At 63.1% G+C, this 24095-nt stretch overlaps 6 non-coding genes across 6 annotated transcripts; all 6 read left to right on the forward strand.

The window, feature by feature from the left end:
• The first annotated feature begins 2279 nt into the window (after positions 1-2279).
• Positions 2280-2398, forward strand: LOC142875773 (5S ribosomal RNA). Its single transcript, XR_012923065.1, has one exon. It is a non-coding gene; the product is annotated as a 5S ribosomal RNA (ribosomal RNA).
• A 3753-nt stretch (positions 2399-6151) lies between these two features.
• On the forward strand, positions 6152-6270 carry LOC142875785 (5S ribosomal RNA). Its single transcript, XR_012923072.1, has one exon. It is a non-coding gene; the product is annotated as a 5S ribosomal RNA (ribosomal RNA).
• Positions 6271-10026: 3756 nt separating this feature from the next.
• LOC142875797 (5S ribosomal RNA) lies at positions 10027-10145 on the forward strand. Its single transcript, XR_012923083.1, has one exon. It is a non-coding gene; the product is annotated as a 5S ribosomal RNA (ribosomal RNA).
• Positions 10146-13901: 3756 nt separating this feature from the next.
• On the forward strand, positions 13902-14020 carry LOC142875808 (5S ribosomal RNA). Its single transcript, XR_012923093.1, has one exon. It is a non-coding gene; the product is annotated as a 5S ribosomal RNA (ribosomal RNA).
• Positions 14021-17772: 3752 nt separating this feature from the next.
• On the forward strand, positions 17773-17891 carry LOC142875819 (5S ribosomal RNA). Its single transcript, XR_012923102.1, has one exon. It is a non-coding gene; the product is annotated as a 5S ribosomal RNA (ribosomal RNA).
• A 3758-nt stretch (positions 17892-21649) lies between these two features.
• Positions 21650-21768, forward strand: LOC142875831 (5S ribosomal RNA). Its single transcript, XR_012923111.1, has one exon. It is a non-coding gene; the product is annotated as a 5S ribosomal RNA (ribosomal RNA).
• Positions 21769-24095: the final 2327 nt, after the last annotated feature.

Genomic DNA, 24095 nt, shown 5'->3' on the forward strand with positions numbered 1-24095 from the left:
CACTGTCCTGGGCCCCCGCCTGACCGGCTCCTGCCCGCCCGGCCGGTCACCGTCCTCTGCCCCTGCCTGACACGCTCCTTCCCGCCCGGCCTCTCACCGTCCTCGGCCCCTGCCTGACCGGCTCCTCCGTCGCCTGGGCCTTCCAAGGGCTTGGTGTGGATGCTGCTTCCAGGAAGCCCTCCAGAAACCCGGCAGCAGGGTGGCCGCAGCAGTCTCCAGCAGCCGTCCCTAAGTCGCGTGAGTGCGGGGGACGTGCCCCCGCTGTGCCGCGGGGGCCCAGCCTGGTGTCTTCCCTGAGGCCCTGTGGCTGCCGGCTGGGCTGCCGCTCCCCGCAAGGGGAGAGCCGCGGAGGTGGGGACCGCCTCCTGATGGGGACGTACACGCAGCTCTCCACGTCGGATTCCGGGGCTCTCTGTCCTGCCCGAAGGCCCAGCTGGCCTGCGGGTCCTTAGAGTGGCAAAAACCTCCGAAAACTGAGACTGAGGGTCCGGTGGGTGTCTGCACTTTTCTGCTGGGCACCCCAGGGAGGCCAGGGGGTGGCTGGACAACGTGGTCTCCTGGGGGGGGGGTTGGAGGAGCAACTGATGCCCTTTGCACTTTGGGTAGCAAGAGTCTGAGGTGTCTCTGAGCCCTGTGCCCTGTGGGGGCGGGGCGGGGGGGAGGAGGAGGAGGAGGAGGAGGAGGTGGGAAGGGCCGGGGCCTGCAGTCCTGTTCCCGGGGTGGCACGGCAAGTGGCTTCTTCCACAGGCTGCTTGGCCTGGGCTCCCTGCACCTGGGCCTTTGGAGGACCGGCCCTGTGCTTGCCAACACTTCCTGCAGGGACCCAGAGCTGGGAGGTGGCATCTCTCAGCCCTGGGTCGGGCAGAGCCCCAGCGGGCCATGCCCACAACCTCTCTCAGCACCGGTCCCCCAGAAGGCTCCTTTGGGACCAGGATTCTCTTGCGGTGACTCTTTAAGGTCTGGCCCCTGGATGGAGGGGCACCAGGAGTAGAGGAGCAGGAAGGGGAAGGGGGTGGCCATGCGAGGGGACACTTTGAGGCCAAGTCCCAGCTTCAGCCTGATCCTCCTGGGAACCCCGCTCTGAGACAAGGAGCCGGGCTTCGCATTCCCACAGCAGCCAGTCGTGGGCTGAGGACACCTGGGGCGTTGGGAACTCCCTGGCTTCTCCTTGGTTTAACATCTAGAGCTGCTTGTGAATCGCGCCGCCACACACACCCAGGCGCAGGTGTCTTCCGCACAGACTGCGGGCCTCGCTCTTCTGAATGCCGCTAGCTCGCCACCCACCCACGGGTGAACCTGGTCAGGGTGCTTTCTCTCAGGGGCAGACTCTTTTCCGGGCGGGCTACCGGTGTATCTGTTTGCTCGTTTCTTTCTTCCATTTCGGGAAAGTCTTCCTTGCTGGGTGTGGAAATCTCCTATGCCTTCCCTCGCCTATTCTGTCAGCTTTCAAATTCTCTTTCAGTTGCCACCCTCACAGATGGATTAGGAAACTCTTTCCGGTGCACTCATTAGTGAAATGACCTCAAGGAAGCTGGAATCCAATATCTAATGGCCGATTTTTAGCGAGTCCACACGCCAGGGTGGTCGGGGTCCAATGCAGCCCCGGCCAGGCCCAGGCCCCTTAGACTGGGCCACAGGAGGACACTGAGGAGGGTCCCGGCCCCCACGAAGCGGTGCCGGCAGTTCTCCACGGGCTTGGGCGTTTTCCAGAGGTAGGAGATGGAGGGGACTGATTTCTTCAGCGCCCCCCAAACCACGCCACCCCACCCCACCCATGGGACACATCCCCAGAGAGAGACGCCCCATACACTGGCTGTGCCCCAGCCCTGGCCCGGGGGAATAGGCGGCAGCCCACCCACAGGGCGAGGGGGGGGGCGCAGCTGAAAGGGGTTGTGGGGGAGGGCGGCCCCTGGCTGGGGTCAAAGGGCGAGCATCCCGCGCGTGCGCAGTCAGCAGCAGCAACGCGCTGGGGGTGGGCAGCGGGTAGGTGAAGGAGGCCGGGCGAGGAGACGAGGGGGGCTGGGAGGGCTCCACCTTGGCGAGTCCAGCCGTGGAGGCGCATCTTGTGTGAGTGAGTGTGAGTGTGTGTGTGTGTGTATAGAGAGACAGCCCCCCACCCCGCCCCGCCCCGCCCATCACCCCCGTCCCTGGGAGCCCGCGGGACCCGGCCGGCGAACTCAACCGGCCCGGCCCGGCGCGGGGCCTGGGGCGGGAGGCGGCGGCGGGGAAGCCCAGAGAGGCTCGGCTTCTCGAGCGGGGCAGGGGCGCCCTCCGCCGCCGTCTAGGGCCACACCACCCTGAACGCCCCCGATCTCGTCTGGTCTCGGAAGCTAAGCAGGGTCGGGCCTGGTTAGTACTTGGATGGGAGACCGCCTGGGAATACCGGGTGCCACAGGCTGCTGCTTTATTTTTTTTTTTGCCTCTTGTTCTGTCCCCTTTCTGGGAGCGCGGCGGCGGCCCGGGGTGGGGGTCACCCCCACCCTCAGCGCCCGCGCGGTGCCTGGCGCCCCAGCCCGCACCGTGGGGCCTCCTCTTGTCCCAAGCCGCGACACCGCCGCCACGCGGCAGCATGCGTGGCATCTGGACTGTCAGGTCTCAGACCAAAGGTCTGCTCTGTGGGAACCGACACGCTGGAGGAAACCTTGAGAGTCTGAGAGGGGAGGGAGTTCCAGAAGAAGGCCAGGATGTCATTTTGAGGGAGTATGTGACCAGAACTCGTCCCGTTGCTTTTGGGGTTCTATGGGCTACACGCAGGAATCTTTGGTGGTGGCACCTGATGTTGGGGGATCCGGAGTCACACCCAGACCTGCTCCACAGGCCTCCTTTTACTTTTCTCTTCGGATTCATTATTTTTAAAAAGTGTCTCTTACCTCTAGGATTGCATTTTCTTTTCTCTCTCTTTTCAAGCAGATGATGGGAGTACAAGTATTCAGGTGACATGTGTTGCCCGTGCCGCCCTCCCCCCTGTGTTCTTTTTTTTTTTTTTTTTGAGACAGAGTCTCGTTTTGCTGCCCAGGCTAGAGTGAGTGCCATGGCGTCAGCCTAGCTCACAGCAACCTCAATCTCCGGGCTCAAGCAATCCTGCTGCCTCAGCCTCCCGAGTAGTTGGGACTACAGGCATGCACCACCACGCCCGGCTGTGTTTTTCTATATATATTAGTTGGCCAATTAATTTCTTTCTATTTTTAGTAGAGACGGGGTCTCGCTCTTGCTCAGGCTGGTTTCGAACTCCTGACCTGGAGCAATCCGCCCGCCTCGGCCTCCCAGAGAGCTAGGATTACAGGCGTGAGCCACCGCGCCCGGCCCCCCCTGTGTTCTTATTCATACACCTCTCATGTTGTTCCAGCGTATTGTGGGGGTACCAATGTTAAGGTCGGGTGCCTTGCCCTCTCCAAGCCTCCCCCCTCGGGTCAGAGCTTCAAGTGCGCCCATCCCCCAGTCGGTGCGCACCCACCCCATGCCTAATGGATGTGTATGCCCCTCCCCTCCCCCCACCCGCCCGCCCGACACCCACCCGATGAAGGTGATTCCTCTCTGTCCACTTAGGCGTCCATCCGTTCGTACCAATTTGCTGGTGAGCGCGCTCACGTGGTGCTCGTGTGTCCATTCTTGGGATACCTGGCTTACTGGAACGGGTTCCAGCTCTGGCCAGGAGAACACGAGAGGCGCCCTCTCACCGCTGCTCCTCACAGCCGAATGGCACTCCGTGGTGTCCACGCGCCACGTGTTATTGATGCACTCCTGGAAGGATGGGCACTCGGGTCGCTTCCACGTATTTGGGATTGTGAATTGTGCCCTAACTGTAACCCTAACCCTTACCCAGCCCGTCTCCTCTGCCCCTGCCTGACGCACTCCTCCCCGGCCAGGCCCGTCACTGTCCTGGGCCCCCGCCTGACCGGCTCCTGCCCGCCCGGCCGGTCACCGTCCTCTGCCCCTGCCTGACACGCTCCTTCCCGCCCGGCCTCTCACCGTCCTCGGCCCCTGCCTGACCGGCTCCTCCGTCGCCTGGGCCTTCCAAGGGCTTGGTGTGGATGCTGCTTCCAGGAAGCCCTCCAGAAACCCGGCAGCAGGGTGGCCGCAGCAGTCTCCAGCAGCCGTCCCTAAGTCGCGTGAGTGCGGGGGACGTGCCCCCGCTGTGCCGCGGGGGCCCAGCCTGGTGTCTTCCCTGAGGCCCTGCGGCTGCCGGCTGGGCTGCCGCTCCCCGCAAGGGGAGAGCCGCGGAGGTGGGGACCGCCTCCTGATGGGGACGTACACGCAGCTCTCCACGTCGGATTCCGGGGCTCTCTGTCCTGCCCGAAGGCCCAGCTGGCCTGCGGGTCCTTAGAGTGGCAAAAACCTCCGAAAACTGAGACTGAGGGTCCGGTGGGTGTCTGCACTTTTCTGCTGGGCACCCCAGGGAGGCCAGGGGGTGGCTGGACAACGTGGTCTGCTGGGGGGGGGGTTGGAGGAGCAACTGATGCCCTTTGCACTTTGGGTAGCAAGAGTCTGAGGTGTCTCTGAGCCCTGTGCCCTGTGGGGGCGGGGCGGGGGGGAGGAGGAGGAGGAGGAGGAGGAGGTGGGAAGGGCCGGGGCCTGCAGTCCTGTTCCCGGGGTGGCACGGCAAGTGGCTTCTTCCACAGGCTGCTTGGCCTGGGCTCCCTGCACCTGGGCCTTTGGAGGACCGGCCCTGTGCTTGCCAACACTTCCTGCAGGGACCCAGAGCTGGGAGGTGGCATCTCTCAGCCCTGGGTCGGGCAGAGCCCCAGCGGGCCATGCCCACAACCTCTCTCAGCACCGGTCCCCCAGAAGGCTCCTTTGGGACCAGGATTCTCTTGCGGTGACTCTTTAAGGTCTGGCCCCTGGATGGAGGGGCACCAGGAGTAGAGGAGCAGGAAGGGGAAGGGGGTGGCCATGCGAGGGGACACTTTGAGGCCAAGTCCCAGCTTCAGCCTGATCCTCCTGGGAACCCCGCTCTGAGACAAGGAGCCGGGCTTCGCATTCCCACAGCAGCCAGTCGTGGGCTGAGGACACCTGGGGCGTTGGGAACTCCCTGGCTTCTCCTTGGTTTAACATCTAGAGCTGCTTGTGAATCGCGCCGCCACACACACCCAGGCGCAGGTGTCTTCCGCACAGACTGCGGGCCTCGCTCTTCTGAATGCCGCTAGCTCGCCACCCACCCACGGGTGAACCTGGTCAGGGTGCTTTCTCTCAGGGGCAGACTCTTTTCCGGGCGGGCTACCGGTGTCTCTGTTTGCTCGTTTCTTTCTTCCATTTCGGGAAAGTCTTCCTTGCTGGGTGTGGAAATCTCCTATGCCTTCCCTCGCCTATTCTGTCAGCTTTCAAATTCTCTTTCAGTTGCCACCCTCACAGATGGATTAGGAAACTCTTTCCGGTGCACTCATTAGTGAAATGACCTCAAGGAAGCTGGAATCCAATATCTAATGGCCGATTTTTAGCGAGTCCACACGCCAGGGTGGTCGGGGTCCAATGCAGCCCCGGCCAGGCCCAGGCCCCTTAGACTGGGCCACAGGAGGACACTGAGGAGGGTCCCGGCCCCCACGAAGCGGTGCCGGCAGTTCTCCACGGGCTTGGGCGTTTTCCAGAGGTAGGAGATGGAGGGGACTGATTTCTTCAGCGCCCCCCAAACCACGCCACCCCACCCCACCCATGGGACACATCCCCAGAGAGAGACGCCCCATACACTGGCTGTGCCCCAGCCCTGGCCCGGGGGAATAGGCGGCAGCCCACCCACAGGGCGAGGGGGGGGGCGCAGCTGAAAGGGGTTGTGGGGGAGGGCGGCCCCTGGCTGGGGTCAAAGGGCGAGCGTCCCGCGCGTGCGCAGTCAGCGGCAGCAACGCGCTGGGGGTGGGCAGCGGGTAGGTGAAGGAGGCCTGGCGAGGAGACGAGGGGGGCTGGGAGGGCTCCACCTTGGCGAGTCCAGCCGTGGAGGCGCATCTTGTGTGAGTGAGTGTGAGTGTGTGTGTGTGTGTATAGAGAGACAGCCCCCCACCCCGCCCCGCCCCGCCCATCACCCCCGTCCCTGGGAGCCCGCGGGACCCGGCCGGCGAACTCAACCGGCCCGGCCCGGCGCGGGGCCTGGGGCGGGAGGCGGCGGCGGGGAAGCCCAGAGAGGCTCGGCTTCTCGAGCGGGGCAGGGGCGCCCTCCGCCGCCGTCTAGGGCCACACCACCCTGAACGCCCCCGATCTCGTCTGGTCTCGGAAGCTAAGCAGGGTCGGGCCTGGTTAGTACTTGGATGGGAGACCGCCTGGGAATACCGGGTGCCACAGGCTGCTGCTTTTTTTTTTTTTTTTGCCTCTTGTTCTGTCCCCTTTCTGGGAGCGCGGCGGCGGCCCGGGGTGGGGGTCACCCCCACCCTCAGCGCCCGCGCGGTGCCTGGCGCCCCAGCCCGCACCGTGGGGCCTCCTCTTGTCCCAAGCCGCGACACCGCCGCCACGCGGCAGCATGCGTGGCATCTGGACTGTCAGGTCTCAGACCAAAGGTCTGCTCTGTGGGAACCGACACGCTGGAGGAAACCTTGAGAGTCTGAGAGGGGAGGGAGTTCCAGAAGAAGGCCAGGATGTCATTTTGAGGGAGTATGTGACCAGAACTCGTCCCGTTGCTTTTGGGGTTCTATGGGCTACACGCAGGAATCTTTGGTGGTGGCACCTGATGTTGGGGGATCCGGAGTCACACCCAGACCTGCTCCACAGGCCTCCTTTTACTTTTCTCTTCGGATTCATTATTTTTAAAAAGTGTCTCTTACCTCTAGGATTGCATTTTCTTTTCTCTCTCTTTTCAAGCAGATGATGGGAGTACAAGTATTCAGGTGACATGTGTTGCCCGTGCCGCCCTCCCCCCTGTGTTCTTTTTTTTTTTTTTTTTTTGAGACAGAGTCTCGTTTTGCTGCCCAGGCTAGAGTGAGTGCCATGGCGTCAGCCTAGCTCACAGCAACCTCAATCTCCGGGCTCAAGCAATCCTGCTGCCTCAGCCTCCCGAGTAGTTGGGACTACAGGCATGCACCACCACGCCCGGCTGTGTTTTTCTATATATATTAGTTGGCCAATTAATTTCTTTCTATTTTTAGTAGAGACGGGGTCTCGCTCTTGCTCAGGCTGGTTTCGAACTCCTGACCTGGAGCAATCCGCCCGCCTTGGCCTCCCAGAGAGCTAGGATTACAGGCGTGAGCCACCGCGCCCGGCCCCCCCTGTGTTCTTATTCATACACCTCTCATGTTGTTCCAGCGTATTGTGGGGGTACCAATGTTAAGGTCGGGTGCCTTGCCCTCTCCAAGCCTCCCCCCTCGGGTCAGAGCTTCAAGTGCGCCCATCCCCCAGTCGGTGCGCACCCACCCCATGCCTAATGGATGTGTATGCCCCTCCCCTCCCCCCACCCGCCCGCCCGACACCCACCCGATGAAGGTGATTCCTCTCTGTCCACTTAGGCGTCCATCCGTTCGTACCAATTTGCTGGTGAGCGCGCTCACGTGGTGCTCGTGTGTCCATTCTTGGGATACCTGGCTTACTGGAACGGGTTCCAGCTCTGGCCAGGAGAACACGAGAGGCGCCCTCTCACCGCTGCTCCTCACAGCCGAATGGCACTCCGTGGTGTCCACGCGCCACGTGTTATTGATGCACTCCTGGAAGGATGGGCACTCGGGTCGCTTCCACGTATTTGGGATTGTGAATTGTGCCCTAACTGTAACCCTAACCCTTACCCAGCCCGTCTCCTCTGCCCCTGCCTGACGCACTCCTCCCCGGCCAGGCCCGTCACTGTCCTGGGCCCCCGCCTGACCGGCTCCTGCCCGCCCGGCCGGTCACCGTCCTCTGCCCCTGCCTGACACGCTCCTTCCCGCCCGGCCTCTCACCGTCCTCGGCCCCTGCCTGACCGGCTCCTCCGTCGCCTGGGCCTTCCAAGGGCTTGGTGTGGATGCTGCTTCCAGGAAGCCCTCCAGAAACCCGGCAGCAGGGTGGCCGCAGCAGTCTCCAGCAGCCGTCCCTAAGTCGCGTGAGTGCGGGGGACGTGCCCCCGCTGTGCCGCGGGGGCCCAGCCTGGTGTCTTCCCTGAGGCCCTGCGGCTGCCGGCTGGGCTGCCGCTCCCCGCAAGGGGAGAGCCGCGGAGGTGGGGACCGCCTCCTGATGGGGACGTACACGCAGCTCTCCACGTCGGATTCCGGGGCTCTCTGTCCTGCCCGAAGGCCCAGCTGGCCTGCGGGTCCTTAGAGTGGCAAAAACCTCCGAAAACTGAGACTGAGGGTCCGGTGGGTGTCTGCACTTTTCTGCTGGGCACCCCAGGGAGGCCAGGGGGTGGCTGGACAACGTGGTCTCCTGGGGGGGGGGTTGGAGGAGCAACTGATGCCCTTTGCACTTTGGGTAGCAAGAGTCTGAGGTGTCTCTGAGCCCTGTGCCCTGTGGGGGCGGGGCGGGGGGGAGGAGGAGGAGGAGGAGGAGGAGGTGGGAAGGGCCGGGGCCTGCAGTCCTGTTCCCGGGGTGGCACGGCAAGTGGCTTCTTCCACAGGCTGCTTGGCCTGGGCTCCCTGCACCTGGGCCTTTGGAGGACCGGCCCTGTGCTTGCCAACACTTCCTGCAGGGACCCAGAGCTGGGAGGTGGCATCTCTCAGCCCTGGGTCGGGCAGAGCCCCAGCGGGCCATGCCCACAACCTCTCTCAGCACCGGTCCCCCAGAAGGCTCCTTTGGGACCAGGATTCTCTTGCGGTGACTCTTTAAGGTCTGGCCCCTGGATGGAGGGGCACCAGGAGTAGAGGAGCAGGAAGGGGAAGGGGGTGGCCATGCGAGGGGACACTTTGAGGCCAAGTCCCAGCTTCAGCCTGATCCTCCTGGGAACCCCGCTCTGAGACAAGGAGCCGGGCTTCGCATTCCCACAGCAGCCAGTCGTGGGCTGAGGACACCTGGGGCGTTGGGAACTCCCTGGCTTCTCCTTGGTTTAACATCTAGAGCTGCTTGTGAATCGCGCCGCCACACACACCCAGGCGCAGGTGTCTTCCGCACAGACTGCGGGCCTCGCTCTTCTGAATGCCGCTAGCTCGCCACCCACCCACGGGTGAACCTGGTCAGGGTGCTTTCTCTCAGGGGCAGACTCTTTTCCGGGCGGGCTACCGGTGTCTCTGTTTGCTCGTTTCTTTCTTCCATTTCGGGAAAGTCTTCCTTGCTGGGTGTGGAAATCTCCTATGCCTTCCCTCGCCTATTCTGTCAGCTTTCAAATTCTCTTTCAGTTGCCACCCTCACAGATGGATTAGGAAACTCTTTCCGGTGCACTCATTAGTGAAATGACCTCAAGGAAGCTGGAATCCAATATCTAATGGCCGATTTTTAGCGAGTCCACACGCCAGGGTGGTCGGGGTCCAATGCAGCCCCGGCCAGGCCCAGGCCCCTTAGACTGGGCCACAGGAGGACACTGAGGAGGGTCCCGGCCCCCACGAAGCGGTGCCGGCAGTTCTCCACGGGCTTGGGCGTTTTCCAGAGGTAGGAGATGGAGGGGACTGATTTCTTCAGCGCCCCCCAAACCACGCCACCCCACCCCACCCATGGGACACATCCCCAGAGAGAGACGCCCCATACACTGGCTGTGCCCCAGCCCTGGCCCGGGGGAATAGGCGGCAGCCCACCCACAGGGCGAGGGGGGGGGCGCAGCTGAAAGGGGTTGTGGGGGAGGGCGGCCCCTGGCTGGGGTCAAAGGGCGAGCGTCCCGCGCGTGCGCAGTCAGCGGCAGCAACGCGCTGGGGGTGGGCAGCGGGTAGGTGAAGGAGGCCTGGCGAGGAGACGAGGGGGGCTGGGAGGGCTCCACCTTGGCGAGTCCAGCCGTGGAGGCGCATCTTGTGTGAGTGAGTGTGAGTGTGTGTGTGTGTGTATAGAGAGACAGCCCCCCACCCCGCCCCGCCCCGCCCATCACCCCCGTCCCTGGGAGCCCGCGGGACCCGGCCGGCGAACTCAACCGGCCCGGCCCGGCGCGGGGCCTGGGGCGGGAGGCGGCGGCGGGGAAGCCCAGAGAGGCTCGGCTTCTCGAGCGGGGCAGGGGCGCCCTCCGCCGCCGTCTAGGGCCACACCACCCTGAACGCCCCCGATCTCGTCTGGTCTCGGAAGCTAAGCAGGGTCGGGCCTGGTTAGTACTTGGATGGGAGACCGCCTGGGAATACCGGGTGCCACAGGCTGCTGCTTTTTTTTTTTTTTTTGCCTCTTGTTCTGTCCCCTTTCTGGGAGCGCGGCGGCGGCCCGGGGTGGGGGTCACCCCCACCCTCAGCGCCCGCGCGGTGCCTGGCGCCCCAGCCCGCACCGTGGGGCCTCCTCTTGTCCCAAGCCGCGACACCGCCGCCACGCGGCAGCATGCGTGGCATCTGGACTGTCAGGTCTCAGACCAAAGGTCTGCTCTGTGGGAACCGACACGCTGGAGGAAACCTTGAGAGTCTGAGAGGGGAGGGAGTTCCAGAAGAAGGCCAGGATGTCATTTTGAGGGAGTATGTGACCAGAACTCGTCCCGTTGCTTTTGGGGTTCTATGGGCTACACGCAGGAATCTTTGGTGGTGGCACCTGATGTTGGGGGATCCGGAGTCACACCCAGACCTGCTCCACAGGCCTCCTTTTACTTTTCTCTTCGGATTCATTATTTTTAAAAAGTGTCTCTTACCTCTAGGATTGCATTTTCTTTTCTCTCTCTTTTCAAGCAGATGATGGGAGTACAAGTATTCAGGTGACATGTGTTGCCCGTGCCGCCCTCCCCCCTGTGTTCTTTTTTTTTTTTTTTTTTTGAGACAGAGTCTCGTTTTGCTGCCCAGGCTAGAGTGAGTGCCATGGCGTCAGCCTAGCTCACAGCAACCTCAATCTCCGGGCTCAAGCAATCCTGCTGCCTCAGCCTCCCGAGTAGTTGGGACTACAGGCATGCACCACCACGCCCGGCTGTGTTTTTCTATATATATTAGTTGGCCAATTAATTTCTTTCTATTTTTAGTAGAGACGGGGTCTCGCTCTTGCTCAGGCTGGTTTCGAACTCCTGACCTGGAGCAATCCGCCCGCCTCGGCCTCCCAGAGAGCTAGGATTACAGGCGTGAGCCACCGCGCCCGGCCCCCCCTGTGTTCTTATTCATACACCTCTCATGTTGTTCCAGCGTATTGTGGGGGTACCAATGTTAAGGTCGGGTGCCTTGCCCTCTCCAAGCCTCCCCCCTCGGGTCAGAGCTTCAAGTGCGCCCATCCCCCAGTCGGTGCGCACCCACCCCATGCCTAATGGATGTGTATGCCCCTCCCCTCCCCCCACCCGCCCGCCCGACACCCACCCGATGAAGGTGATTCCTCTCTGTCCACTTAGGCGTCCATCCGTTCGTACCAATTTGCTGGTGAGCGCGCTCACGTGGTGCTCGTGTGTCCATTCTTGGGATACCTGGCTTACTGGAACGGGTTCCAGCTCTGGCCAGGAGAACACGAGAGGCGCCCTCTCACCGCTGCTCCTCACAGCCGAATGGCACTCCGTGGTGTCCACGCGCCACGTGTTATTGATGCACTCCTGGAAGGATGGGCACTCGGGTCGCTTCCACGTATTTGGGATTGTGAATTGTGCCCTAACTGTAACCCTAACCCTTACCCAGCCCGTCTCCTCTGCCCCTGCCTGACGCACTCGTCCCCGGCCAGGCCCGTCACTGTCCTGGGCCCCCGCCTGACCGGCTCCTGCCTGCCCGGCCGGTCACCGTCCTCTGCCCCTGCCTGACACGCTCCTTCCCGCCCGGCCTCTCACCGTCCTCGGCCCCTGCCTGACCGGCTCCTCCGTCGCCTGGGCCTTCCAAGGGCTTGGTGTGGATGCTGCTTCCAGGAAGCCCTCCAGAAACCCGGCAGCAGGGTGGCCGCAGCAGTCTCCAGCAGCCGTCCCTAAGTCGCGTGAGTGCGGGGGACGTGCCCCCGCTGTGCCGCGGGGGCCCAGCCTGGTGTCTTCCCTGAGGCCCTGCGGCTGCCGGCTGGGCTGCCGCTCCCCGCAAGGGGAGAGCCGCGGAGGTGGGGACCGCCTCCTGATGGGGACGTACACGCAGCTCTCCACGTCGGATTCCGGGGCTCTCTGTCCTGCCCGAAGGCCCAGCTGGCCTGCGGGTCCTTAGAGTGGCAAAAACCTCCGAAAACTGAGACTGAGGGTCCGGTGGGTGTCTGCACTTTTCTGCTGGGCACCCCAGGGAGGCCAGGGGGTGGCTGGACAACGTGGTCTCCTGGGGGGGGGGTTGGAGGAGCAACTGATGCCCTTTGCACTTTGGGTAGCAAGAGTCTGAGGTGTCTCTGAGCCCTGTGCCCTGTGGGGGCGGGGCGGGGGGGAGGAGGAGGAGGAGGAGGAGGAGGTGGGAAGGGCCGGGGCCTGCAGTCCTGTTCCCGGGGTGGCACGGCAAGTGGCTTCTTCCACAGGCTGCTTGGCCTGGGCTCCCTGCACCTGGGCCTTTGGAGGACCGGCCCTGTGCTTGCCAACACTTCCTGCAGGGACCCAGAGCTGGGAGGTGGCATCTCTCAGCCCTGGGTCGGGCAGAGCCCCAGCGGGCCATGCCCACAACCTCTCTCAGCACCGGTCCCCCAGAAGGCTCCTTTGGGACCAGGATTCTCTTGCGGTGACTCTTTAAGGTCTGGCCCCTGGATGGAGGGGCACCAGGAGTAGAGGAGCAGGAAGGGGAAGGGGGTGGCCATGCGAGGGGACACTTTGAGGCCAAGTCCCAGCTTCAGCCTGATCCTCCTGGGAACCCCGCTCTGAGACAAGGAGCCGGGCTTCGCATTCCCACAGCAGCCAGTCGTGGGCTGAGGACACCTGGGGCGTTGGGAACTCCCTGGCTTCTCCTTGGTTTAACATCTAGAGCTGCTTGTGAATCGCGCCGCCACACACACCCAGGCGCAGGTGTCTTCCGCACAGACTGCGGGCCTCGCTCTTCTGAATGCCGCTAGCTCGCCACCCACCCACGGGTGAACCTGGTCAGGGTGCTTTCTCTCAGGGGCAGACTCTTTTCCGGGCGGGCTACCGGTGTCTCTGTTTGCTCGTTTCTTTCTTCCATTTCGGGAAAGTCTTCCTTGCTGGGTGTGGAAATCTCCTATGCCTTCCCTCGCCTATTCTGTCAGCTTTCAAATTCTCTTTCAGTTGCCACCCTCACAGATGGATTAGGAAACTCTTTCCGGTGCACTCATTAGTGAAATGACCTCAAGGAAGCTGGAATCCAATATCTAATGGCCGATTTTTAGCGAGTCCACACGCCAGGGTGGTCGGGGTCCAATGCAGCCCCAGCCAGGCCCAGGCCCCTTAGACTGGGCCACAGGAGGACACTGAGGAGGGTCCCGGCCCCCACGAAGCGGTGCCGGCAGTTCTCCACGGGCTTGGGCGTTTTCCAGAGGTAGGAGATGGAGGGGACTGATTTCTTCAGCGCCCCCCAAACCACGCCACCCCACCCCACCCATGGGACACATCCCCAGAGAGAGACGCCCCATACACTGGCTGTGCCCCAGCCCTGGCCCGGGGGAATAGGCGGCAGCCCACCCACAGGGCGAGGGGGGGGGCGCAGCTGAAAGGGGTTGTGGGGGAGGGCGGCCCCTGGCTGGGGTCAAAGGGCGAGCATCCCGCGCGTGCGCAGTCAGCAGCAGCAACGCGCTGGGGGTGGGCAGCGGGTAGGTGAAGGAGGCCGGGCGAGGAGACGAGGGGGGCTGGGAGGGCTCCACCTTGGCGAGTCCAGCCGTGGAGGCGCATCTTGTGTGAGTGAGTGTGAGTGTGTGTGTGTGTGTATAGAGAGACAGCCCCCCACCCCGCCCCGCCCCGCCCATAACCCCCGTCCCTGGGAGCCCGCGGGACCCGGCCGGCGAACTCAACCGGCCCGGCCCGGCGCGGGGCCTGGGGCGGGAGGCGGCGGCGGGGAAGCCCAGAGAGGCTCGGCTTCTCGAGCGGGGCAGGGGCGCCCTCCGCCGCCGTCTAGGGCCACACCACCCTGAACGCCCCCGATCTCGTCTGGTCTCGGAAGCTAAGCAGGGTCGGGCCTGGTTAGTACTTGGATGGGAGACCGCCTGGGAATACCGGGTGCCACAGGCTGCTGCTTTATTTTTTTTTTTGCCTCTTGTTCTGTCCCCTTTCTGGGAGCGCGGCGGCGGCCCGGGGTGGGGGTCACCCCCACCCTCAGCGCCCGCGCGGTGCCTGGCGCCCCAGCCCGCACCGTGGGGCCTCCTCTTGTCCCAAGCCGCGACACCGCCGCCACGCGGCAGCATGCGTGGCATCTGGACTGTCAGGTCTCAGACCAAAGGTCTGCTCTGTGGGAACCGACACGCTGGAGGAAACCTTGAGAGTCTGAGAGGGGAGGGAGTTCCAGAAGAAGGCCAGGATGTCATTTTGAGGGAGTATGTGACCAGAACTCGTCCCGTTGCTTTTGGGGTTCTATGGGCTACACGCAGGAATCTTTGGTGGTGGCACCTGATGTTGGGGGATCCGGAGTCACACCCAGACCTGCTCCACAGGCCTCCTTTTACTTTTCTCTTCGGATTCATTATTTTTAAAAAGTGTCTCTTACCTCTAGGATTGCATTTTCTTTTCTCTCTCTTTTCAAGCAGATGATGGGAGTACAAGTATTCAGGTGACATGTGTTGCCCGTGCCGCCCTCCCCCCTGTGTTCTTTTTTTTTTTTTTTTTGAGACAGAGTCTCGTTTTGCTGCCCAGGCTAGAGTGAGTGCCATGGCGTCAGCCTAGCTCACAGCAACCTCAATCTCCGGGCTCAAGCAATCCTGCTGCCTCAGCCTCCCGAGTAGTTGGGACTACAGGCATGCACCACCACGCCCGGCTGTGTTTTTCTATATATATTAGTTGGCCAATTAATTTCTTTCTATTTTTAGTAGAGACGGGGTCTCGCTCTTGCTCAGGCTGGTTTCGAACTCCTGACCTGGAGCAATCCGCCCGCCTCGGCCTCCCAGAGAGCTAGGATTACAGGCGTGAGCCACCGCGCCCGGCCCCCCCTGTGTTCTTATTCATACACCTCTCATGTTGTTCCAGCGTATTGTGGGGGTACCAATGTTAAGGTCGGGTGCCTTGCCCTCTCCAAGCCTCCCCCCTCGGGTCAGAGCTTCAAGTGCGCCCATCCCCCAGTCGGTGCGCACCCACCCCATGCCTAATGGATGTGTATGCCCCTCCCCTCCCCCCACCCGCCCGCCCGACACCCACCCGATGAAGGTGATTCCTCTCTGTCCACTTAGGCGTCCATCCGTTCGTACCAATTTGCTGGTGAGCGCGCTCACGTGGTGCTCGTGTGTCCATTCTTGGGATACCTGGCTTACTGGAACGGGTTCCAGCTCTGGCCAGGAGAACACGAGAGGCGCCCTCTCACCGCTGCTCCTCACAGCCGAATGGCACTCCGTGGTGTCCACGCGCCACGTGTTATTGATGCACTCCTGGAAGGATGGGCACTCGGGTCGCTTCCACGTATTTGGGATTGTGAATTGTGCCCTAACTGTAACCCTAACCCTTACCCAGCCCGTCTCCTCTGCCCCTGCCTGACGCACTCCTCCCCGGCCAGGCCCGTCACTGTCCTGGGCCCCCGCCTGACCGGCTCCTCCCCGCCCGGCCGGTCACCGTCCTCTGCCCCTGCCTGACACGCTCCTTCCCGCCCGGCCTCTCACCGTCCTCGGCCCCTGCCTGACCGGCTCCTCCGTCGCCTGGGCCTTCCAAGGGCTTGGTGTGGATGCTGCTTCCAGGAAGCCCTCCAGAAACCCGGCAGCAGGGTGGCCGCAGCAGTCTCCAGCAGCCGTCCCTAAGTCGCGTGAGTGCGGGGGACGTGCCCCCGCTGTGCCGCGGGGGCCCAGCCTGGTGTCTTCCCTGAGGCCCTGCGGCTGCCGGCTGGGCTGCCGCTCCCCGCAAGGGGAGAGCCGCGGAGGTGGGGACCGCCTCCTGATGGGGACGTACACGCAGCTCTCCACGTCGGATTCCGGGGCTCTCTGTCCTGCCCGAAGGCCCAGCTGGCCTGCGGGTCCTTAGAGTGGCAAAAACCTCCGAAAACTGAGACTGAGGGTCCGGTGGGTGTCTGCACTTTTCTGCTGGGCACCCCAGGGAGGCCAGGGGGTGGCTGGACAACGTGGTCTGCTGGGGGGGGGTTGGAGGAGCAACTGATGCCCTTTGCACTTTGGGTAGCAAGAGTCTGAGGTGTCTCTGAGCCCTGTGCCCTGTGGGGGCGGGGCGGGGGGGAGGAGGAGGAGGAGGAGGAGGAGGTGGGAAGGGCCGGGGCCTGCAGTCCTGTTCCCGGGGTGGCACGGCAAGTGGCTTCTTCCACAGGCTGCTTGGCCTGGGCTCCCTGCACCTGGGCCTTTGGAGGACCGGCCCTGTGCTTGCCAACACTTCCTGCAGGGACCCAGAGCTGGGAGGTGGCATCTCTCAGCCCTGGGTCGGGCAGAGCCCCAGCGGGCCATGCCCACAACCTCTCTCAGCACCGGTCCCCCAGAAGGCTCCTTTGGGACCAGGATTCTCTTGCGGTGACTCTTTAAGGTCTGGCCCCTGGATGGAGGGGCACCAGGAGTAGAGGAGCAGGAAGGGGAAGGGGGTGGCCATGCGAGGGGACACTTTGAGGCCAAGTCCCAGCTTCAGCCTGATCCTCCTGGGAACCCCGCTCTGAGACAAGGAGCCGGGCTTCGCATTCCCACAGCAGCCAGTCGTGGGCTGAGGACACCTGGGGCGTTGGGAACTCCCTGGCTTCTCCTTGGTTTAACATCTAGAGCTGCTTGTGAATCGCGCCGCCACACACACCCAGGCGCAGGTGTCTTCCGCACAGACTGCGGGCCTCGCTCTTCTGAATGCCGCTAGCTCGCCACCCACCCACGGGTGAACCTGGTCAGGGTGCTTTCTCTCAGGGGCAGACTCTTTTCCGGGCGGGCTACCGGTGTCTCTGTTTGCTCGTTTCTTTCTTCCATTTCGGGAAAGTCTTCCTTGCTGGGTGTGGAAATCTCCTATGCCTTCCCTCGCCTATTCTGTCAGCTTTCAAATTCTCTTTCAGTTGCCACCCTCACAGATGGATTAGGAAACTCTTTCCGGTGCACTCATTAGTGAAATGACCTCAAGGAAGCTGGAATCCAATATCTAATGGCCGATTTTTAGCGAGTCCACACGCCAGGGTGGTCGGGGTCCAATGCAGCCCCGGCCAGGCCCAGGCCCCTTAGACTGGGCCACAGGAGGACACTGAGGAGGGTCCCGGCCCCCACGAAGCGGTGCCGGCAGTTCTCCACGGGCTTGGGCGTTTTCCAGAGGTAGGAGATGGAGGGGACTGATTTCTTCAGCGCCCCCCAAACCACGCCACCCCACCCCACCCATGGGACACATCCCCAGAGAGAGACGCCCCATACACTGGCTGTGCCCCAGCCCTGGCCCGGGGGAATAGGCGGCAGCCCACCCACAGGGCGAGGGGGGGGGCGCAGCTGAAAGGGGTTGTGGGGGAGGGCGGCCCCTGGCTGGGGTCAAAGGGCGAGCGTCCCGCGCGTGCGCAGTCAGCGGCAGCAACGCGCTGGGGGTGGGCAGCGGGTAGGTGAAGGAGGCCTGGCGAGGAGACGAGGGGGGCTGGGAGGGCTCCACCTTGGCGAGTCCAGCCGTGGAGGCGCATCTTGTGTGAGTGAGTGTGAGTGTGTGTGTGTGTGTATAGAGAGACAGCCCCCCACCCCGCCCCGCCCCGCCCATCACCCCCGTCCCTGGGAGCCCGCGGGACCCGGCCGGCGAACTCAACCGGCCCGGCCCGGCGCGGGGCCTGGGGCGGGAGGCGGCGGCGGGGAAGCCCAGAGAGGCTCGGCTTCTCGAGCGGGGCAGGGGCGCCCTCCGCCGCCGTCTAGGGCCACACCACCCTGAACGCCCCCGATCTCGTCTGGTCTCGGAAGCTAAGCAGGGTCGGGCCTGGTTAGTACTTGGATGGGAGACCGCCTGGGAATACCGGGTGCCACAGGCTGCTGCTTTTTTTTTTTTTTTTTGCCTCTTGTTCTGTCCCCTTTCTGGGAGCGCGGCGGCGGCCCGGGGTGGGGGTCACCCCCACCCTCAGCGCCCGCGCGGTGCCTGGCGCCCCAGCCCGCACCGTGGGGCCTCCTCTTGTCCCAAGCCGCGACACCGCCGCCACGCGGCAGCATGCGTGGCATCTGGACTGTCAGGTCTCAGACCAAAGGTCTGCTCTGTGGGAACCGACACGCTGGAGGAAACCTTGAGAGTCTGAGAGGGGAGGGAGTTCCAGAAGAAGGCCAGGATGTCATTTTGAGGGAGTATGTGACCAGAACTCGTCCCGTTGCTTTTGGGGTTCTATGGGCTACACGCAGGAATCTTTGGTGGTGGCACCTGATGTTGGGGGATCCGGAGTCACACCCAGACCTGCTCCACAGGCCTCCTTTTACTTTTCTCTTCGGATTCATTATTTTTAAAAAGTGTCTCTTACCTCTAGGATTGCATTTTCTTTTCTCTCTCTTTTCAAGCAGATGATGGGAGTACAAGTATTCAGGTGACATGTGTTGCCCGTGCCGCCCTCCCCCCTGTGTTCTTTTTTTTTTTTTTTTTTTTGAGACAGAGTCTCGTTTTGCTGCCCAGGCTAGAGTGAGTGCCATGGCGTCAGCCTAGCTCACAGCAACCTCAATCTCCGGGCTCAAGCAATCCTGCTGCCTCAGCCTCCCGAGTAGTTGGGACTACAGGCATGCACCACCACGCCCGGCTGTGTTTTTCTATATATATTAGTTGGCCAATTAATTTCTTTCTATTTTTAGTAGAGACGGGGTCTCGCTCTTGCTCAGGCTGGTTTCGAACTCCTGACCTGGAGCAATCCGCCCGCCTCGGCCTCCCAGAGAGCTAGGATTACAGGCGTGAGCCACCGCGCCCGGCCCCCCCTGTGTTCTTATTCATACACCTCTCATGTTGTTCCAGCGTATTGTGGGGGTACCAATGTTAAGGTCGGGTGCCTTGCCCTCTCCAAGCCTCCCCCCTCGGGTCAGAGCTTCAAGTGCGCCCATCCCCCAGTCGGTGCGCACCCACCCCATGCCTAATGGATGTGTATGCCCCTCCCCTCCCCCCACCCGCCCGCCCGACACCCACCCGATGAAGGTGATTCCTCTCTGTCCACTTAGGCGTCCATCCGTTCGTACCAATTTGCTGGTGAGCGCGCTCACGTGGTGCTCGTGTGTCCATTCTTGGGATACCTGGCTTACTGGAACGGGTTCCAGCTCTGGCCAGGAGAACACGAGAGGCGCCCTCTCACCGCTGCTCCTCACAGCCGAATGGCACTCCGTGGTGTCCACGCGCCACGTGTTATTGATGCACTCCTGGAAGGATGGGCACTCGGGTCGCTTCCACGTATTTGGGATTGTGAATTGTGCCCTAACTGTAACCCTAACCCTTACCCAGCCCGTCTCCTCTGCCCCTGCCTGACGCACTCCTCCCCGGCCAGGCCCGTCACTGTCCTGGGCCCCCGCCTGACCGGCTCCTCCCCGCCCGGCCGGTCACCGTCCTCTGCCCCTGCCTGACACGCTCCTTCCCGCCCGGCCTCTCACCGTCCTCGGCCCCTGCCTGACCGGCTCCTCCGTCGCCTGGGCCTTCCAAGGGCTTGGTGTGGATGCTGCTTCCAGGAAGCCCTCCAGAAACCCGGCAGCAGGGTGGCCGCAGCAGTCTCCAGCAGCCGTCCCTAAGTCGCATGAGTGCGGGGGACGTGCCCCCGCTGTGCCGCGGGGGCCCAGCCTGGTGTCTTCCCTGAGGCCCTGCGGCTGCCGGCTGGGCTGCCGCTCCCCGCAAGGGGAGAGCCGCGGAGGTGGGGACCGCCTCCTGATGGGGACGTACACGCAGCTCTCCACGTCGGATTCCGGGGCTCTCTGTCCTGCCCGAAGGCCCAGCTGGCCTGCGGGTCCTTAGAGTGGCAAAAACCTCCGAAAACTGAGACTGAGGGTCCGGTGGGTGTCTGCACTTTTCTGCTGGGCACCCCAGGGAGGCCAGGGGGTGGCTGGACAACGTGGTCTGCTGGGGGGGGGGTTGGAGGAGCAACTGATGCCCTTTGCACTTTGGGTAGCAAGAGTCTGAGGTGTCTCTGAGCCCTGTGCCCTGTGGGGGCGGGGCGGGGGGGAGGAGGAGGAGGAGGAGGAGGAGGTGGGAAGGGCCGGGGCCTGCAGTCCTGTTCCCGGGGTGGCACGGCAAGTGGCTTCTTCCACAGGCTGCTTGGCCTGGGCTCCCTGCACCTGGGCCTTTGGAGGACCGGCCCTGTGCTTGCCAACACTTCCTGCAGGGACCCAGAGCTGGGAGGTGGCATCTCTCAGCCCTGGGTCGGGCAGAGCCCCAGCGGGCCATGCCCACAACCTCTCTCAGCACCGGTCCCCCAGAAGGCTCCTTTGGGACCAGGATTCTCTTGCGGTGACTCTTTAAGGTCTGGCCCCTGGATGGAGGGGCACCAGGAGTAGAGGAGCAGGAAGGGGAAGGGGGTGGCCATGCGAGGGGACACTTTGAGGCCAAGTCCCAGCTTCAGCCTGATCCTCCTGGGAACCCCGCTCTGAGACAAGGAGCCGGGCTTCGCATTCCCACAGCAGCCAGTCGTGGGCTGAGGACACCTGGGGCGTTGGGAACTCCCTGGCTTCTCCTTGGTTTAACATCTAGAGCTGCTTGTGAATCGCGCCGCCACACACACCCAGGCGCAGGTGTCTTCCGCACAGACTGCGGGCCTCGCTCTTCTGAATGCCGCTAGCTCGCCACCCACCCACGGGTGAACCTGGTCAGGGTGCTTTCTCTCAGGGGCAGACTCTTTTCCGGGCGGGCTACCGGTGTCTCTGTTTGCTCGTTTCTTTCTTCCATTTCGGGAAAGTCTTCCTTGCTGGGTGTGGAAATCTCCTATGCCTTCCCTCGCCTATTCTGTCAGCTTTCAAATTCTCTTTCAGTTGCCACCCTCACAGATGGATTAGGAAACTCTTTCCGGTGCACTCATTAGTGAAATGACCTCAAGGAAGCTGGAATCCAATATCTAATGGCCGATTTTTAGCGAGTCCACACGCCAGGGTGGTCGGGGTCCAATGCAGCCCCGGCCAGGCCCAGGCCCCTTAGACTGGGCCACAGGAGGACACTGAGGAGGGTCCCGGCCCCCACGAAGCGGTGCCGGCAGTTCTCCACGGGCTTGGGCGTTTTCCAGAGGTAGGAGATGGAGGGGACTGATTTCTTCAGCGCCCCCCAAACCACGCCACCCCACCCCACCCATGGGACACATCCCCAGAGAGAGACGCCCCATACACTGGCTGTGCCCCAGCCCTGGCCCGGGGGAATAGGCGGCAGCCCACCCACAGGGCGAGGGGGGGGGCGCAGCTGAAAGGGGTTGTGGGGGAGGGCGGCCCCTGGCTGGGGTCAAAGGGCGAGCGTCCCGCGCGTGCGCAGTCAGCGGCAGCAACGCGCTGGGGGTGGGCAGCGGGTAGGTGAAGGAGGCCGGGCGAGGAGACGAGGGGGGCTGGGAGGGCTCCACCTTGGCGAGTCCAGCCGTGGAGGCGCATCTTGTGTGAGTGAGTGTGAGTGTGTGTGTGTGTGTATAGAGAGACAGCCCCCCACCCCGCCCCGCCCCGCCCATCACCCCCGTCCCTGGGAGCCCGCGGGACCCGGCCGGCGAACTCAACCGGCCCGGCCCGGCGCGGGGCCTGGGGCGGGAGGCGGCGGCGGGGAAGCCCAGAGAGGCTCGGCTTCTCGAGCGGGGCAGGGGCGCCCTCCGCCGCCGTCTAGGGCCACACCACCCTGAACGCCCCCGATCTCGTCTGGTCTCGGAAGCTAAGCAGGGTCGGGCCTGGTTAGTACTTGGATGGGAGACCGCCTGGGAATACCGGGTGCCACAGGCTGCTGCTTTTTTTTTTTTTTTTGCCTCTTGTTCTGTCCCCTTTCTGGGAGCGCGGCGGCGGCCCGGGGTGGGGGTCACCCCCACCCTCAGCGCCCGCGCGGTGCCTGGCGCCCCAGCCCGCACCGTGGGGCCTCCTCTTGTCCCAAGCCGCGACACCGCCGCCACGCGGCAGCATGCGTGGCATCTGGACTGTCAGGTCTCAGACCAAAGGTCTGCTCTGTGGGAACCGACACGCTGGAGGAAACCTTGAGAGTCTGAGAGGGGAGGGAGTTCCAGAAGAAGGCCAGGATGTCATTTTGAGGGAGTATGTGACCAGAACTCGTCCCGTTGCTTTTGGGGTTCTATGGGCTACACGCAGGAATCTTTGGTGGTGGCACCTGATGTTGGGGGATCCGGAGTCACACCCAGACCTGCTCCACAGGCCTCCTTTTACTTTTCTCTTCGGATTCATTATTTTTAAAAAGTGTCTCTTACCTCTAGGATTGCATTTTCTTTTCTCTCTCTTTTCAAGCAGATGATGGGAGTACAAGTATTCAGGTGACATGTGTTGCCCGTGCCGCCCTCCCCCCTGTGTTCTTTTTTTTTTTTTTTTTTGAGACAGAGTCTCGTTTTGCTGCCCAGGCTAGAGTGAGTGCCATGGCGTCAGCCTAGCTCACAGCAACCTCAATCTCCGGGCTCAAGCAATCCTGCTGCCTCAGCCTCCCGAGTAGTTGGGACTACAGGCATGCACCACCACGCCCGGCTGTGTTTTTCTATATATATTAGTTGGCCAATTAATTTCTTTCTATTTTTAGTAGAGACGGGGTCTCGCTCTTGCTCAGGCTGGTTTCGAACTCCTGACCTGGAGCAATCCGCCCGCCTCGGCCTCCCAGAGAGCTAGGATTACAGGCGTGAGCCACCGCGCCCGGCCCCCCCTGTGTTCTTATTCATACACCTCTCATGTTGTTCCAGTGTATTGTGGGGGTACCAATGTTAAGGTCGGGTGCCTTGCCCTCTCCAAGCCTCCCCCCTCGGGTCAGAGCTTCAAGTGCGCCCATCCCCCAGTCGGTGCGCACCCACCCCATGCCTAATGGATGTGTATGCCCCTCCCCTCCCCCCACCCGCCCGCCCGACACCCACCCGATGAAGGTGATTCCTCTCTGTCCACTTAGGCGTCCATCCGTTCGTACCAATTTGCTGGTGAGCGCGCTCACGTGGTGCTCGTGTGTCCATTCTTGGGATACCTGGCTTACTGGAACGGGTTCCAGCTCTGGCCAGGAGAACACGAGAGGCGCCCTCTCACCGCTGCTCCTCACAGCCGAATGGCACTCCGTGGTGTCCACGCGCCACGTGTTATTGATGCACTCCTGGAAGGATGGGCACTCGGGTCGCTTCCACGTATTTGGGATTGTGAATTGTGCCCTAACTGTAACCCTAACCCTTACCCAGCCCGTCTCCTCTGCCCCTGCCTGACTGCACTCCTCCCCGGCCAGGCCCGTCACTGTCCTGGGCCCCCGCCTGACCGGCTCCTCCCCGCCCGGCCGGTCACCGTCCTCTGCCCCTGCCTGACACGCTCCTTCCCGCCCGGCCTCTCACCGTCCTCGGCCCCTGCCTGACCGGCTCCTCCGTCGCCTGGGCCTTCCAAGGGCTTGGTGTGGATGCTGCTTCCAGGAAGCCCTCCAGAAACCCGGCAGCAGGGTGGCCGCAGCAGTCTCCAGCAGCCGTCCCTAAGTCGCGTGAGTGCGGGGGACGTGCCCCTGCTGTGCCGCGGGGGCCCAGCCTGGTGTCTTCCCTGAGGCCCTGCGGCTGCCGGCTGGGCTGCCGCTCCCCGCAAGGGGAGAGCCGCGGAGGTGGGGACCGCCTCCTGATGGGGACGTACACGCAGCTCTCCACGTCGGATTCCGGGGCTCTCTGTCCTGCCCGAAGGCCCAGCTGGCCTGCGGGTCCTTAGAGTGGCAAAAACCTCCGAAAACTGAGACTGAGGGTCCGGTGGGTGTCTGCACTTTTCTGCTGGGCACCCCAGGGAGGCCAGGGGGTGGCTGGACAACGTGGTCTCCTGGGGGGGGGTTGGAGGAGCAACTGATGCCCTTTGCACTTTGGGTAGCAAGAGTCTGAGGTGTCTCTGAGCCCTGTGCCCTGTGGGGGCGGGGCGGGGGGGAGGAGGAGGAGGAGGAGGAGGAGGTGGGAAGGGCCGGGGCCTGCAGTCCTGTTCCCGGGGTGGCACGGCAAGTGGCTTCTTCCACAGGCTGCTTGGCCTGGGCTCCCTGCACCTGGGCCTTTGGAGGACCGGCCCTGTGCTTGCCAACACTTCCTGCAGGGACCCAGAGCTGGGAGGTGGCATCTCTCAGC

This window comes from Microcebus murinus, chromosome 14 (assembly GCF_040939455.1).
Source record: "Microcebus murinus isolate Inina chromosome 14, M.murinus_Inina_mat1.0, whole genome shotgun sequence".
Lineage (NCBI taxonomy): Eukaryota > Metazoa > Chordata > Mammalia > Primates > Cheirogaleidae > Microcebus > Microcebus murinus.